General features: G+C 36.7%; 1 pseudogene; it reads left to right on the forward strand.

Annotated features, from left to right (window-relative positions):
• LOC105234572 overlaps positions 1 to 15,914 on the forward strand; it is a 91,076-nt pseudogene that overhangs the window by 31,052 nt on the left and 44,110 nt on the right.

A 15,914-nucleotide genomic window follows, 5' to 3' on the forward strand; every position in this document is an offset into this window, starting at 1 on the left:
CAAGGAAGGAGTTGACCAAGATTAGAGCAGAAATCAATGAATTAGAGACCAGGACCACAGTAGAGCAGATCAACAGGACTAGAAGCTGGTTCTTTGAGAGAATCCATAAAATTGATAGACCACTGGCAAAACTTGTCCAAAAACAAAGAGAAAGGACTGAGATTATTAAAATTATGACTGAAAAGGGAGAGGTCACGACCAGCACCATTGAAATTGCAAGGATTATTAGAAACTTTTATCAACAGCTATATGCCAAAAAACTAAACAATCTGGAAGAGATGGAGGCCTTCCTGGAAACCTATAAACTACCAAGACTGAAACAGGAAGAAATAGATTTCTTAAATAGGCCAATTAACTATGAAGAAATTGAGTCAGTGATAAACAACCTTCCAAATAATAAAACTCCAGGCCCAGACGGTTTTCCTGGGGAATTCTACCAAACATTCAAAGAAGAAATAATACCTATTCTCCTAAAGCTATTTCAAAAAATAGAAACAGAAGGAAAGCTACCAAACTCATTCTATGAGGCTAATATTACCTTGATCCCCAAACCAGGCAAAGACCCCCTCAAAAAGGAGAATTACAGACCGATTTCTCTAATGAATATGGATGCCAAAATCCTCAACAAGATCCTTGCTAATAGAATCCAACAGTACATTAAAAGGATTATCCATCATGACCAAGTGGGATTCATACCTGGGATGCAAGCATGGTTCAACACTCGCAAATCAATCAATGTGATACATCATATCAACAAGAAAAGACTCAAGAACCATATGATCCTCTCAATTGATGCAGAAAAAGCATTTGACAAAATACAGCATCCTTTCCTGATTAAAACCCTTCAGAGTGTAGGAATAGAGGGTACATTTCTCAATCTCATAAAAGCCATCTATGAAAAGCCTACTGCAAGCATTATTCTCAATGGGGAAAAGCTGGAAGCCTTTCCCTTAAGATCAGGAACACGACAAGGATGCCCACTCTCGCCACTATTATTCAACATAGTACTAGAAGTCCTTGCAACAGCAATCAGAAGACAAAAAGGGATCAAAGGTATCCAAATCGGCAAAGAAGAAGTCAAACTGTCTCTCTTTGCAGATGACATGATACTCTATATGGAAAACCCAAAGGAATCCACTCCCAAACTATTAGAAGTTATAGAACAATTCAGTAAGGTGGCAGGATACAAAATCAATGCCCAGAAATCAGTTGCATTTCTATACACGAATAACGAGACTGAAGAAAGAGAAATTAGGGAATCCATCCCATTTACAATAACACCAAAAACCATACGTTACCTTGGAATTAACTTAACCAGAGACGTAAAGGACCTATATCCTAGAAACTATAGATCACTTTTGAAAGATATTGAGGAAGACATAAAAAGATGGAAAAATATTCCATGCTCATGGATTGGAAGAATTAACATAGTTAAAATGTCCATACTACCCAGAGCAATCTACACTTTCAATGCTATCCCGATCAAAATACCGAGGACATTTTTCAAAGAACTGGAACAAATAGTCCTTAAATTTGTATGGAACCAGAAAAGGCCCCGAATCTCCAAGGAACTGTTGAAAAGGAAAAACAAAGCTGGGGGCATCACAATGCCGGATTTCGAGCTGTACTACAAAGCTGTGATCACAAAGACAGCATGGTACTGGCACAAAAACAGACACATCGACCAATGGAACAGAATAGAGAACCCAGAAATGGACCCTCGGCTCTTTGGGCAACTAATCTTTGATAAAGCAGGAAAAAACATCCGGTGGAAAAAAGACAGTCTCTTCAATAAATGGTGCTGGGAAAATTGGACAGCTACATGCAAAAGAATGAAACTTGACCACTCTCTCACACCATACACAAAAATAAACTCCAAATGGATGAAAGACCTCAATGTGAGACAGGAATCCATCAAAATTCTAGAGGAGAACATAGGCAACAACTTCTATGACATCGGCCAGAGCAACCTTTTTCACGACACATCTCCAAAGGCAAGAGAAATAAAAGATAAAATGAACTTATGGGACTTTATCAGGATAAAGAGCTTCTGCACAGCCAAGGAAACAGTCAAAAAAACTAAGAGACAGCCCACGGAATGGGAGAATATATTTGCAAAGGACACCACAGATAAAGGACTGGTATCCAAGATCTACAAAGAACTTCTCAAACTCAATACACGAGAAACAAATAAACAAATCATAAAATGGGCAGAAGATATGAACAGACACTTTTCCAATGAAGACATACAAATGGCTAACAGACACATGAAAAAATGTTCAAAATCATTAGCCATCAGGGAAATTCAAATCAAAACCACACTGAGATACCACCTTACGCCAGTTAGAATGGCAAAGATAGACAAGGCAAGAAACAACAATTGTTGGAGAGGATGTGGAGAAAGGGGATCCCTCCTACATTGTTGGTGGGAATGCAAGTTGGTACAGCCACTCTGGAAAACAGTGTGGAGGTCCCTTAAAAAGTTAAAAATTGAACTACCCTATGACCCAGCCATTGCACTACTGGGTGTTTACCCCAAAGATACAGACGTAGTAAAGAGAAGGGCCATATGCACCCCAATGTTCATAGCTGCATTGTCCACAATAGCCAAATCATGGAAGGAGCCGAGATGCCCTTCAACAGATGACTGGATTAAGAAGCTGTGGTCCATATATACAATGGAATATTACTCAGCTATCAGAAAGAACGAATTCTCAACATTTGCTGCAACATGGACGGCACTGGAGGAGATAATGCTAAGTGAAATAAGTCAAGCAGAGAAAGACAATTATCATATGATTTCTCTCATCTATGGAACATAAGAACTAGGAGGATCGGTAGGGGAAGAAAGGGATAAAGAAAAGGGGGGTAATCAGAAGGGGGAATGAAACATGAGAGACTATGGACTATGAGAAACAAACTGAGGGCCTCAGAGGGGAGGGGGGTGGGGGGAATGGGGTAGACCGGTGATGGGTAGTAAGGAGGGCACGTATTGCATGGTGCACTGGGTGTTATACGCAACTAATCAATCATCGAGGTTTACATTGGAAGCTGGGGATGTACTGTATGGTGACTAACATAATATAATAAAAAATTATTAAAATAAATAAATTAATTAATTAAAAAGAAAGACTGGTATGATTAACTTGAGCCAATCATGATCTACCTCATAGCTGGACTCAGTCACACTTTAACTGTAACAACTCATCTTTGCAATAACTTTGCAAAATGAGCAAAGGAGGCTCAGAAACTTTTTCATCTAAGGTTATACAACTCGTGTATAGAAAGGCACATTTTGAAATATATTTTGAAAGAAATGCAAATTTCTTTCTCTTTCTGCTACATAACACTATCTTCTACAATATTTTTAGAGAGCTAAAAACTGCGTTGCCTCATCTGAATCATGAAATGTGTCTCTGCAGTCACCTATGAGCAGCAGGACTACAAAACCAAAAAACAGGTTAGCATGGTTTTGAATGCATAAGGCATAAAAGCCGAGCCTACAAGAGAGTCCTTTGGGTTGATATCTTGGGTTTCTGGACTGTTTGAGAGAGAACAGAGCCTTTTTTTTTTTTTTGGATAGGCATAATGCCACAGAATGTCCCCCCAAATTTTCACACATTGAAATCTAAGCCCAATTTGGTTGTATTAGAAGGTGGGGCCTTTGGGAGGTGATTATGTCATGAGGGTGAAGTCCTTGTGATAGGATTCATTCCCTTATTAAAAAAAAAAAAAAGACAGCCCATCTAATTACCCTAACTAGGTGGTCATCTGCAAACCATGGTTCTGGTTCTCACCAGAAACCAAATTGACTGGCATCTTGATCTTGGACTTCTGAACTGTGCAAAATAAATGATTGTTGTTTAAGCTACTCAGTCTATGGCACTTTTATTATAATAGCTCGAACTAAGATACATGAGCAGAATAATCAGAAGGAAGGTTAGATAGTCCCTCCCTGTCCTCAGAAGAACATAGGTCACTTTCCCCTGGACTCCAAACTTGTCTTTTAGTTCATAGTAATCAATCCTTAAAGGTCCCATTGTATCTCTAAGGATTGCATCTGGCTGTGCCTTACTTCTTGATTAGCCTTCAAAAACTACAAGTTCCAGTTTCAGCAATTAAGTTTGCATGAGGCAAAGCACGGAGACAAATTCTAGACCTTGGGTGACAACAAAATTTACACTGTTTTCTTTCATTTTGGATTTTCGTCTTCATTTCAGGGGCCAATATATATGGTAAAGAAAAACCTATAGATTGGAAGAAGAAATTATAAAAACCTCTACAAGTTTCCATGGTAACATAAAGATGTCAAATCTTGTCTTCATAAATTAAATTACATAGGCTACTGGAATATATGAAAAAGGTCTGTTACTATCACTCGTTTTTCAGATGGTCTCATGTGAAATAAATCAATTTGATATTTTGAAGAAAGATAAAATCAGAGCTAAGTAATTTCTATCTTGAATTATTTTGAGTTTTATTACCAAGACATGACTAAGGGAGACCTTTTTCATTCATTGGCTGTAGCTCCGGAGAGTCCCATGAATAAGTTAGTATTTCATGCCAACAATACATTATTTGGACAGCTGCACACTTTCAATTTCATCCTATTTAATTGTCCTTTCATTTATTCTGATTGCATCAAGGAAAATGTTTCAATTGGGCACTAACGATTTTAAAAAGAGTGTTCAACACCTGGTAATCTATGAAAGGAAGAAGGTCCACCAAGAAAAAGGCAGTGTGAAAACAGAGGAGGTGAAAGGAGATGTTGGAGTGACACCAGGAAGTGATTTTGTTAAGTATTTGAAACTAAATTATTGCACCTGATCTTTATGGAAGACTATATGAATGAATGCATGACTTATAGGACTTATAAACTTTTGGAGCTGGAAGAGATCTGAGAACTCATGTCTTTGATTTTCCTGTATTTTATAGATTAATAAATCAAGGCACAGAGTGCTTGGGATAACTTATAAAAGATTATTCAGGCATTTTCTGACAGAACCATGTCTAGAACCTTGAAGACTTAATAACCATGCTTTCCACAATACTATACTACATCTGAATCAGAAAATTGATGAACCACTAAATAGATTTTATTTCTCCCTTGTTAAGATATTCTGCAACACTTGCAGAAATGATTAACTTTTTCACATAGCCTATTCTTAGTCCTTTCTGAGGCAACAAGTCCACTCATCTGAAACAGCATTAGTAATTTGAAGATAGTTACAGTTTCTTACTCACTCACCTCTTCTTGGAGCTAAGTCACCCCAATAAATCATTGCCACAGGCAGTAGCTATATTTCTTCCTTTTTTATTTCATGCAAACCTGGGTGTCCTATTATTTTACAGGATCCTAAAACAGGCTCTCCCCTTGTTCAATGCATTTGGTATCCCACAGGCCAGATTCTATTTACAACAATGGATTAATAGTAATATATTTTCTGTTTATACTCAAAATCCACCTGTATTTCATCTTCCAAAATAAAAGAATCACACCTGATTTGCATTCATAGTGATGATTAGGACTAAGAGTACTCACCCACAGATGACTACCCTCTACTTCTGGGCCAAGGAAATATTACATTTCCCCTCCCACTTTTGGTTTGGTGCAGCCATGTGACTAATTCCAGTTTATAAGGTTGAGCGGCCATGTACCATATCATTTCTAGTTGCAAATATTTCATGGACTATGTGTTTCCCTTCCACACTATTTTCCCTTGTTGCATCAACCAGGAGACCACACAGCTTCCAGATGGTGAAGCCACAGTATAATGGAGTTACTATCTTTCTGGATCTCTGAGAAGATGGATGGTCTAGAGGGCTGTTACCATCTATGGCAAATTTTGCATGGGTAGGAAGTGAAGCTTTGAGATTAGGAGGTTCATTGTTTCTATAGCATTATTTAGCTTATCCTGACTAATGAGGTTTAGTTAGAATATTTACCCTTTTCCTAAGATGCTTTTAATATTCACATTTAGGAGAGTAAAATTTGGTCATTCATTTATGAAGTCACACTCGTTTATGGTATCTATTTGATTCCAAGAATTTTGCTAAGCACTAGGATCCTTGAAATGAACAGAACCCAACTTTGACCTGTAGTACTTCACAGTTCAGTGCAGAAAACAAACAAAAGTACAACAGAGAGATAGACTAAGAATAATGCATGTACTCAGCACCCTGGATGAACCAAGAACCGATTAAACTCTGCATGGAATGTCAATGTGGCTTTATAAAAGAGTTGACATTTGAGCTGAAAAAAGGGATGAACATGAGCTCACCTGTTGGGCAAAAGTTGGCAAAGGACAAACCACAGAAAGGAAATAGCATGTGCAGTGGCACAGAGTGTAAAAAACAGCATAGTTTAACAAACTTTTCTGGCATGGCTAAAATTAAGGACAATCATTGAAGATGAAGTTAGAACAAGAGGTAGGGGCTAGATCATAGAGGAATTATGTGTCATTCCATGTATTTAGGTTTTGGACCTGTAGATCCAGGTTGGTACACAGGTTTTACCTTGTCTGCTTCTATGACAGATTGCAGCAGATCCTTGAAGCATTGTACTATGATGGATTAAGACCGATTATACTTAATTTGTAAAGTCTACCATGGGAAAGTAGAGCAGTAAATACATGATTGAATCTTTGCAATGAATTAGCATCAATCAAGTACACATAGGAGTAATTCAATTATTGAAGACCATCTGCAAATACCTAGGGTTTCTATTTCCTTGTCTCATGAAAAAAAAAAAAAACAATAACCAAACACACACAATCAACACATGAACAGAATTCCATTAACTGTTTTATCAATGAGATGAGAGTGGGAGACAGAATTCAGATTTGAGAGCAGCAGATAGAATACATCTTTCTAAAAACAATAAATAAAAAGAATATAATCCTTTTGGGACCTGAAGGAGGTTCCTCCCTTCTTTTTGGNAATCCTTTTGGGACCTGAAGGAGGTTCCTCCCTTCTTTTTGGTAATGCAAAGAGAAAATGTACTTATTTCAGAAAAAGTAATTAAAGCAGGAAACTTCAAACAAGAACATGGAAAAAATACAAACCTGAATTCCACCATTCAGGAGTAACTGTCATAAACAATTGGGATCCTCATTCCAGATAGCATTCCATGTGTAATAACAGATAAAAGATTGAGAGATGAATGGTTTGGGGAATCAATGCATTTGGGAAGCAAAGCTTTTGAGTATGAAATTCTATTCTTGGTTATTGCATATTTATTTAAAGGAAGTACTACTATTTTATGGGGGCATCCCTAGATGGCAAAACCTAATGGCTACTATGGAGGCAAGAGAATTGCCACAAACTGAAGCTGTGGGTTCATACAATATATCCACTACAGATTCAAAAATTGTGTTTGTAGGATTTGCTATTTGTTCAAAGTCAAACAGCTGATGGAGAAAATAACATAATCCACGTCTGACCTAAGGGTATGTTGACTGTGTGGTACAGACCTCTGTCATGCCCATGTGTTTGAGCTTTGTCTTCAAATATAGAGAATTTATTCCTTTTTTTAAAGATTTTATTTATTTATTCGACAGAGATAGAGACAGCTAGCGAGAGAGGAAACACAAGCAGGGGGAGAGGAAGAAGCAGGCTCGTAGCGAAGAGCCTGATGTGGGGCTCGATCCCATAACGCCGGATCACGCCCTGAGCCAAAAGGCAGACGCTTAACTGCTGTGCCACCCAGGCGCCCCTAGAGAATTTATTTCTGAAAGGCAGAAGAAACATTTGTCTAGGGAAATCATGTCTTTATCAACATTTTGCTAAACCCTCAAGAACTGGGATGCCATATCTTTATCATGTGCTTCCCTTTACAAACATAACCTATAAATGTTGAATATAAAACAAAAAAATCTGAATTGGGGGCACCTGGGTGTCTCAGTCGGTTAAATGGCTGACTCTTGATTTCAGCTCAGGTTGTGAGCTCAGGGTCCTGGAGTGGAGCCCTGCACAGGGCTCTGTGCTCAGCAGGGAGGCCGCTTGAGATTCTCTCTCTCCTCTGACTCTCCCCTTGCTCTCACTTTCTCTCTAAAAATAAATAAATAAATCTTCAAAAAAATAAAAGAAAATAAATTTAGAAATCTGAATTACTTTGAGCTGACCACTGATTTGATTAAATCACATAATAAGTAGAATTCTCTGATTTTTACATTTTGTAAATTATTTGGAATGTTGTTATTCTCATTGCATTCCAATAAATGTTACTGGATTCCTAGTTTAATCTTGTCTTCATGAAAACCAGTGATTTCCAACTCTCCTTATAGATTCGGAGATTTGAAAGTAGAGTGCACAGAAACTGCGAGAAATTAAAAAACAGTGATCAAGTAAAGGAATAGAATGCCCCGGGATCTATCCTGGCAACCAGAAAGTTCAGAGATCTTTGATTTTATACATAAAACTATTCCAAGAATGGTTCACACCAGAGCATTGTAGCACTAAAGAAAAAAGAAAATCAATGTTCAGATATCTCAAAGAAAATTATATTAATTCAAACCAATTTCCAATCAGTAGCTTAATGTCATAATTCACTATTATATGTCATATGACTTTAAGCAGATCATAGTCAGTTGAGTTATAATGTTACATAAAAATGTAATGAAAACAATTATTCTCTATTTTCATACAGAAATATAAAGTCACATAGACTAAAAAATGTTTGATTGTTCATACTTTAAAGAGTGTCAGAGGCAGCATAAGAGCAAAGGGGCTAAAGGAAGTGTCAGGGTGAATGAAAACCAGCTTGCAATGATTGACTTTTGTGTGTTCCCCATAGGCATCTTCATTTAAAAGGACTGGGAATGAAGTACCAATCAAAGGCAACATTGCTTTTGCATATGACATCTTCCCTTAAGAGAATAATTCTGGATTACTTCAAAGGGCTATCCACTAACTAATAAGAAGGACATACAGTAACATATATTTTACCATTTAACACAAAAACTGCAAGATTCTTGACATGGATTTACTGCTGCTAATATCTCTTATGGTCTGCAATATGACACAAATTTACTTTTCTAATGCAACTTGAGTAAATATATGTCTGGTGGGAAATATTTTATCTGATGGGCATCTCAATGAAAAATTTTATTTCTAAAGTGGGAGGAATTTAAAGTGGTCAAAGAAATATTGCTATAATAAAATATATATTCTAGGGAAACAGTGAAGATATAGCAGCAGCCAAGAGAAAATACAGAATAGAATAAATTATGTTTATAAATAAAAAACATGATGAGAGTCTTAATAGATTTGTTTATTTGGAGCTGTAAATGCCAAGAGAGGGGTTTTTGGGCACTTCTGTATTTTTGTTTGAGAATAGAAATATTAACAGTAATGGGGTGAATCATAGAGGCAAGAAAAACCTACAGTCACAGACCTGTGAACTGTATAAAGGCATATAAACTTCACAGTAAAAATTCAAGGAGTGTGTACTCTGAGATGGAAAATGATAAATTTAACCTTAGGGTTTGATTGGCTTCAAATTGATGGTATGAAAGGAAAGAGAAACATCATAACAGACTAGATACAAAGTCCCAGCCATCCTAGTGTCTAATTCGTAATTCAGATGGCTGGGAAATTGACTCCACAGATTCATAGCACTCACCGAAGTGCAATTAATTTGTGGTCTGGCCCCACCCTGCAGGGTACATGCTGGTGTAGGTTCTCCCAAGACAAATTTCCCATTTAGAGGAAACTTTGAGGTCACAAAAGCTATGGTCCTGGACTGAAGAGGAAATTGGGCAAGCACACAGGGGATAAAGCAAGGCAATGGAGGAAAATAACAGATATCCTTCCAAATGATTGAATTCCAATCAGTTTCTGCTTGTGCTGCTATACAATACTCTACTCACATTTTCAAAGACTTTTTACAGAAACACTAGGAATACAGCTCAGCATAACTATTTAAAAAGAATATGATACTAACCATGATGACAATTATGATGATAAAAATTAGTGTGGTACCACTCAAAATTTTGCATTTTAATAGAACTTTTGGCATTCAAGACAGATTTTAAATTATTGTTTTATTTCATTTTATAAAATCTCTATTTGGAGGTAATCACCAAACAAATTATTCTAGAAAAAAATCAACTTATGAAGACAAGAATTTAAGTCTCTGAAATATGAGAGTTGCAAAGCATCCAGTGGCTTATGTTACCTCTTATGTCTTCTCAAAATGTTTCTTTTTTTTTTTNTCAATCATCGAGGTTTACATTGGAAGCTGGGGATGTACTGTATGGTGACTAACATAATATAATAAAAAATTATTAAAATAAATAAATTAATTAATTAAAAAGAAAGACTGGTATGATTAACTTGAGCCAATCATGATCTACCTCATAGCTGGACTCAGTCACACTTTAACTGTAACAACTCATCTTTGCAATAACTTTGCAAAATGAGCAAAGGAGGCTCAGAAACTTTTTCATCTAAGGTTATACAACTCGTGTATAGAAAGGCACATTTTGAAATATATTTTGAAAGAAATGCAAATTTCTTTCTCTTTCTGCTACATAACACTATCTTCTACAATATTTTTAGAGAGCTAAAAACTGCGTTGCCTCATCTGAATCATGAAATGTGTCTCTGCAGTCACCTATGAGCAGCAGGACTACAAAACCAAAAAACAGGTTAGCATGGTTTTGAATGCATAAGGCATAAAAGCCGAGCCTACAAGAGAGTCCTTTGGGTTGATATCTTGGGTTTCTGGACTGTTTGAGAGAGAACAGAGCCTTTTTTTTTTTTTTTTGGATAGGCATAATGCCACAGAATGTCCCCCCAAATTTTCACACATTGAAATCTAAGCCCAATTTGGTGGTATTAGAAGGTGGGGCCTTTGGGAGGTGATTATGTCATGAGGGTGAAGTCCTTGTGATAGGATTCATTCCCTTATTAAAAAAAAAAAAAGACAGCCCATCTAATTACCCTAACTAGGTGGTCATCTGCAAACCATGGTTCTGGTTCTCACCAGAAACCAAATTGACTGGCATCTTGATCTTGGACTTCTGAACTGTGCAAAATAAATGATTGTTGTTTAAGCTACTCAGTCTATGGCACTTTTATTATAATAGCTCGAACTAAGATACATGAGCAGAACAATAAGAAGGAAGGTTAGATAGTCCCTCCCTGTCCTCAGAAGAACATAGGTCACTTTCCCCTGGACTCCAAACTTGTCTTTTAGTTCATAGTAATCAATCCTTAAAGGTCCCATTGTATCTCTAAGGATTGCATCTGGCTGTGCCTTACTTCTTGATTAGCCTTCAAAAACTACAAGTTCCAGTTTCAGCAATTAAGTTTGCATGAGGCAAAGCACGGAGACAAATTCTAGACCTTGGGTGACAACAAAATTTACACTGTTTTCTTTCATTTTGGATTTTCGTCTTCATTTCAGGGGCCAATATATATGGTAAAGAAAAACCTATAGATTGGAAGAAGAAATTATAAAAACCTCTACAAGTTTCCATGGTAACATAAAGATGTCAAATCTTGTCTTCATAAATTAAATTACATAGGCTACTGGAATATATGAAAAAGGTCTGTTACTATCACTCGTTTTTCAGATGGTCTCATGTGAAATAAATCAATTTGATATTTTGAAGAAAGATAAAATCAGAGCTAAGTAATTTCTATCTTGAATTATTTTGAGTTTTATTACCAAGACATGACTAAGGGAGACCTTTTTCATTCATTGGCTGTAGCTCCGGAGAGTCCCACGAATAAGTTAGTATTTCATGCCAACAATACATTATTTGGACAGCTGCACACTTTCAATTTCATCCTATTTAATTGTCCTTTCATTTATTCTGATTGCATCAAGGAAAATGTTTCAATTGGGCACTAACGATTTTAAAAAGAGTGTTCAACACCTGGTAATCTATGAAAGGAAGAAGGTCCACCAAGAAAAAGGCAGTGTGAAAACAGAGGAGGTGAAAGGAGATGTTGGAGTGACACCAGGAAGTGATTTTGTTAAGTATTTGAAACTAAATTATTGCACCTGATCTTTATGGAAGACTATATGAATGAATGCATGACTTATAGGACTTATAAACTTTTGGAGCTGGAAGAGATCTGAGAACTCATGTCTTTGATTTTCCTGTATTTTATAGATTAATAAATCAAGGCACAGAGTGCTTGGGATAACTTATAAAAGATTATTCAGGCATTTTCTGACAGAACCATGTCTAGAACCTTGAAGACTTAATAACCATGCTTTCCACAATACTATACTACATCTGAATCAGAAAATTGATGAACCACTAAATAGATTTTATTTCTCCCTTGTTAAGATATTCTGCAACACTTGCAGAAATGATTAACTTTTTCACATAGCCTATTCTTAGTCCTTCCTGAGGCAACAAGTCCACTCATCTGAAACAGCATTAGTAATTTGAAGATAGTTACAGTTTCTTACTCACTCACCTCTTCTTGGAGCTAAGTCACCCCAATAAATCATTGCCACAGGCAGTAGCTATATTTCTTCCTTTTTTATTTCATGCAAACCTGGGTGTCCTATTATTTTACAGGATCCTAAAACAGGCTCTCCCCTTGTTCAATGCATTTGGTATCCCACAGGCCAGATTCTATTTACAACAATGGATTAATAGTAATATATTTTCTGTTTATACTCAAAATCCACCTGTATTTCATCTTCCAAAATAAAAGAATCACACCTGATTCGCATTCATAGTGATGATTAGGACTAAGAGTATTCACCCACAGATGACTACCCTCTACTTCTGGGCCAAGGAAATATTACATTTCCCCTCCCACTTTTGGTTTGGTGCAGCCATGTGACTAATTCCAGTTTATAAGGTTGAGCGGCCATGTACCATATCATTTCTAGTTGCAAATATTTCATGGACTATGTGTTTCCCTTCCACACTATTTTCCCTTGTTGCATCAACCAGGAGACCACACAGCTTCCAGATGGTGAAGCCACAGTATAATGGAGTTACTATCTTTCTGGACCTCTGAGAAGATGGATGGTCTAGAGGGCTGTTACCATCTATGGCAAATTTTGCATGGGTAGGAAGTGAAGCTTTGAGATTAGGAGGTTCATTGTTTCTATAGCATTATTTAGCTTATCCTGACTAATGAGGTTTAGTTAGAATATTTACCCTTTTCCTAAGATGCTTTTAATATTCACATTTAGGAGAGTAAAATTTGGTCATTCATTTATGAAGTCACACTCGTTTATGGTATCTATTTGATTCCAAGAATTTTGCTAAGCACTAGGATCCTTGAAATGAACAGAACCCAACTTTGACCTGTAGTACTTCACAGTTCAGTGCAGAAAACAAACAAAAGTATAACAGAGAGATAGATGCTAAGAATAATGCATGTACTCAGCACCCTGGATGAACCAAGAACCGATTAAACTCTGCATGGAATGTCAATGTGGCTTTATAAAAGAGTTGACATTTGAGCTGAAAAAAGGGATGAACATGAGCTCACCTGTTGGGCAAAAGTTGGCAAAGGACAAACCACAGAAAGGAAATAGCATGTGCAGTGGCACAGAGTGTAAAAAACAGCATAGTTTAACAAACTTTTCTGGCATGGCTAAAATTAAGGACAATCATTGAAGATGAAGTTAGAACAAGAGGTAGGGGCTAGATCATAGAGGAATTATGTGTCATTCCATGTATTTAGGTTTTGGACCTGTAGATCCAGGTTGGTACACAGGTTTTACCTTGTCTGCTTCTATGACAGATTGCAGCAGATCCTTGAAGCATTGTGCTATGATGGATTAAGACCGATTATACTTAATTTGTAAAGTCTACCATGGGAAAGTAGAGCAGTAAATACATGATTGAATCTTTGCAATGAATTAGCATCAATCAAGTACACATAGGAGTAATTCAATTATTGAAGACCATCTGCAAATACCTAGGGTTTCTATTTCCTTGTCTCATGAAAAAAAAAAATAACCAAACACACACAATCAACACATGAACAGAATTCCATTAACTGTTTTATCAATGAGATGAGAGTGGGAGACAGAATTCAGATTTGAGAGCAGCAGATAGAATACATCTTTCTAAAAACAATAAATAAAAAGAATATAATCCTTTTGGGACCTGAAGGAGGTTCCTCCCTTCTTTTTGGTAATGCAAAGAGAAAATGTACTTATTTCAGAAAAAGTAATTAAAGCAGGAAACTTCAAACAAGAACATGGAAAAAATACAAACCTGAATTCCACCATTCAGGAGTAACTGTCATAAACAATTGGGATCCTCATTCCAGATAGCATTCCATGTGTAATAACAGATAAAAGATTGAGAGATGAATGGTTTGGGGAATCAATGCATTTGGGAAGCAAAGCTTTTGAGTATGAAATTCTATTCTTGGTTATTGCATATTTATTTAAAGGAGGTACTACTACTTTATGGGGGCATCCCTAGATGGCAAAACCTAATGGCTACTATGGAGGCAAGAGAATTGCCACAAACTGAAGCTGTGGGTTCATACAATATATCCACTACAGATTCAAAAATTGTGTTTGTAGGATTTGCTATTTGTTCAAAGTCAAACAGCTGATGGAGACAATAACATAATCCACGTCTGACCTAAGGGTATGTTGACTGTGTGGTACAGACCTCTGTCATGCCCATGTGTTTGAGCTTTGTCTTCAAATATAGAGAATTTATTCCTTTTTTTAAAGATTTTATTTATTTATTCGACAGAGATAGAGACAGCTAGCGAGAGAGGAAACACAAGCAGGGGGAGAGGAAGAAGCAGGCTCGTAGCGAAGAGCCTGATGTGGGGCTCGATCCCATAACGCCGGGATCACGCCCTGAGCCAAAAGGCAGATGCTTAACCACTGTGCCACCCAGGCGCCCCTAGAGAATTTATTTCTGAAAGGCAGAAGAAACATTTGTCTAGGGAAATCATGTCTTTATCAACATTTTGCTAAACCCTCAAGAACTGGGATGCCATATCTTTATCATGTGCTTCCCTTTACAAACATAACCTATAAATGTTGAATATAAAACAAAAAAATCTGAATTGGGGGCACCTGGGTGTCTCAGTCGGTTAAATGGCTGACTCTTGATTTCAGCTCAGGTTGTGAGCTCAGGGTCCTGGAGTGGAGCCCTGCACAGGGCTCTGTGCTCAGCAGGGAGGCCACTTGAGATTCTCTCTCTCCTCTGACTCTCCCCTTGCTCTCACTTTCTCTCTAAAAATAAATAAATAAATCTTCAAAAAAATAAAAGAAAATAAATTTAGAAATCTGAATTACTTTGAGCTGACCACTGATTTGATTAAATCACATAATAAGTAGAATTCTCTGATTTTTACATTTTGTAAATTATTTGGAATGTTGTTATTCTCATTGCATTCCAATAAATGTTACTGGATTCCTAGTTTAATCTTGTCTTCATGAAAACCAGTGATTTCCAACTCTCCTTATAGATTCGGAGATTTGAAAGTAGAGTGCACAGAAACTGCGAGAAATTAAAAAACAGTGATCAAGTAAAGGAATAGAATGCCCCGGGATCTATCCTGGCAACCAGAAAGTTCAGAGATCTTTGATTTTATACATAAAACTATTCCAAGAATGGTTCACACCAGAGCATTGTAGCACTAAAGAAAAAAGAAAATCAATGTTCAGATATCTCAAAGAAAATTATATTAATTCAAACCAATTTCCAATCAGTAGCTTAATGTCATAATTCACTATTATATGTCATATGACTTTAAGCAGATCATAGTCAGTTGAGTTATAATGTTACATAAAAATGTAATGAAAACAATTATTCTCTATTTTCATACAGAAATATAAAGTCACATAGACTAAAAAATGTTTGATTGTTCATACTTTAAAGAGTGTCAGAGGCAGCATAAGAGCAAAGGGGCTAAAGGAAGTGTCAGGGTGAATGAAAACCAGCTTGCAATGA

This window comes from Ailuropoda melanoleuca, chromosome 2 (assembly GCF_002007445.2).
Source record: "Ailuropoda melanoleuca isolate Jingjing chromosome 2, ASM200744v2, whole genome shotgun sequence".
NCBI lineage: Eukaryota > Metazoa > Chordata > Mammalia > Carnivora > Ursidae > Ailuropoda > Ailuropoda melanoleuca.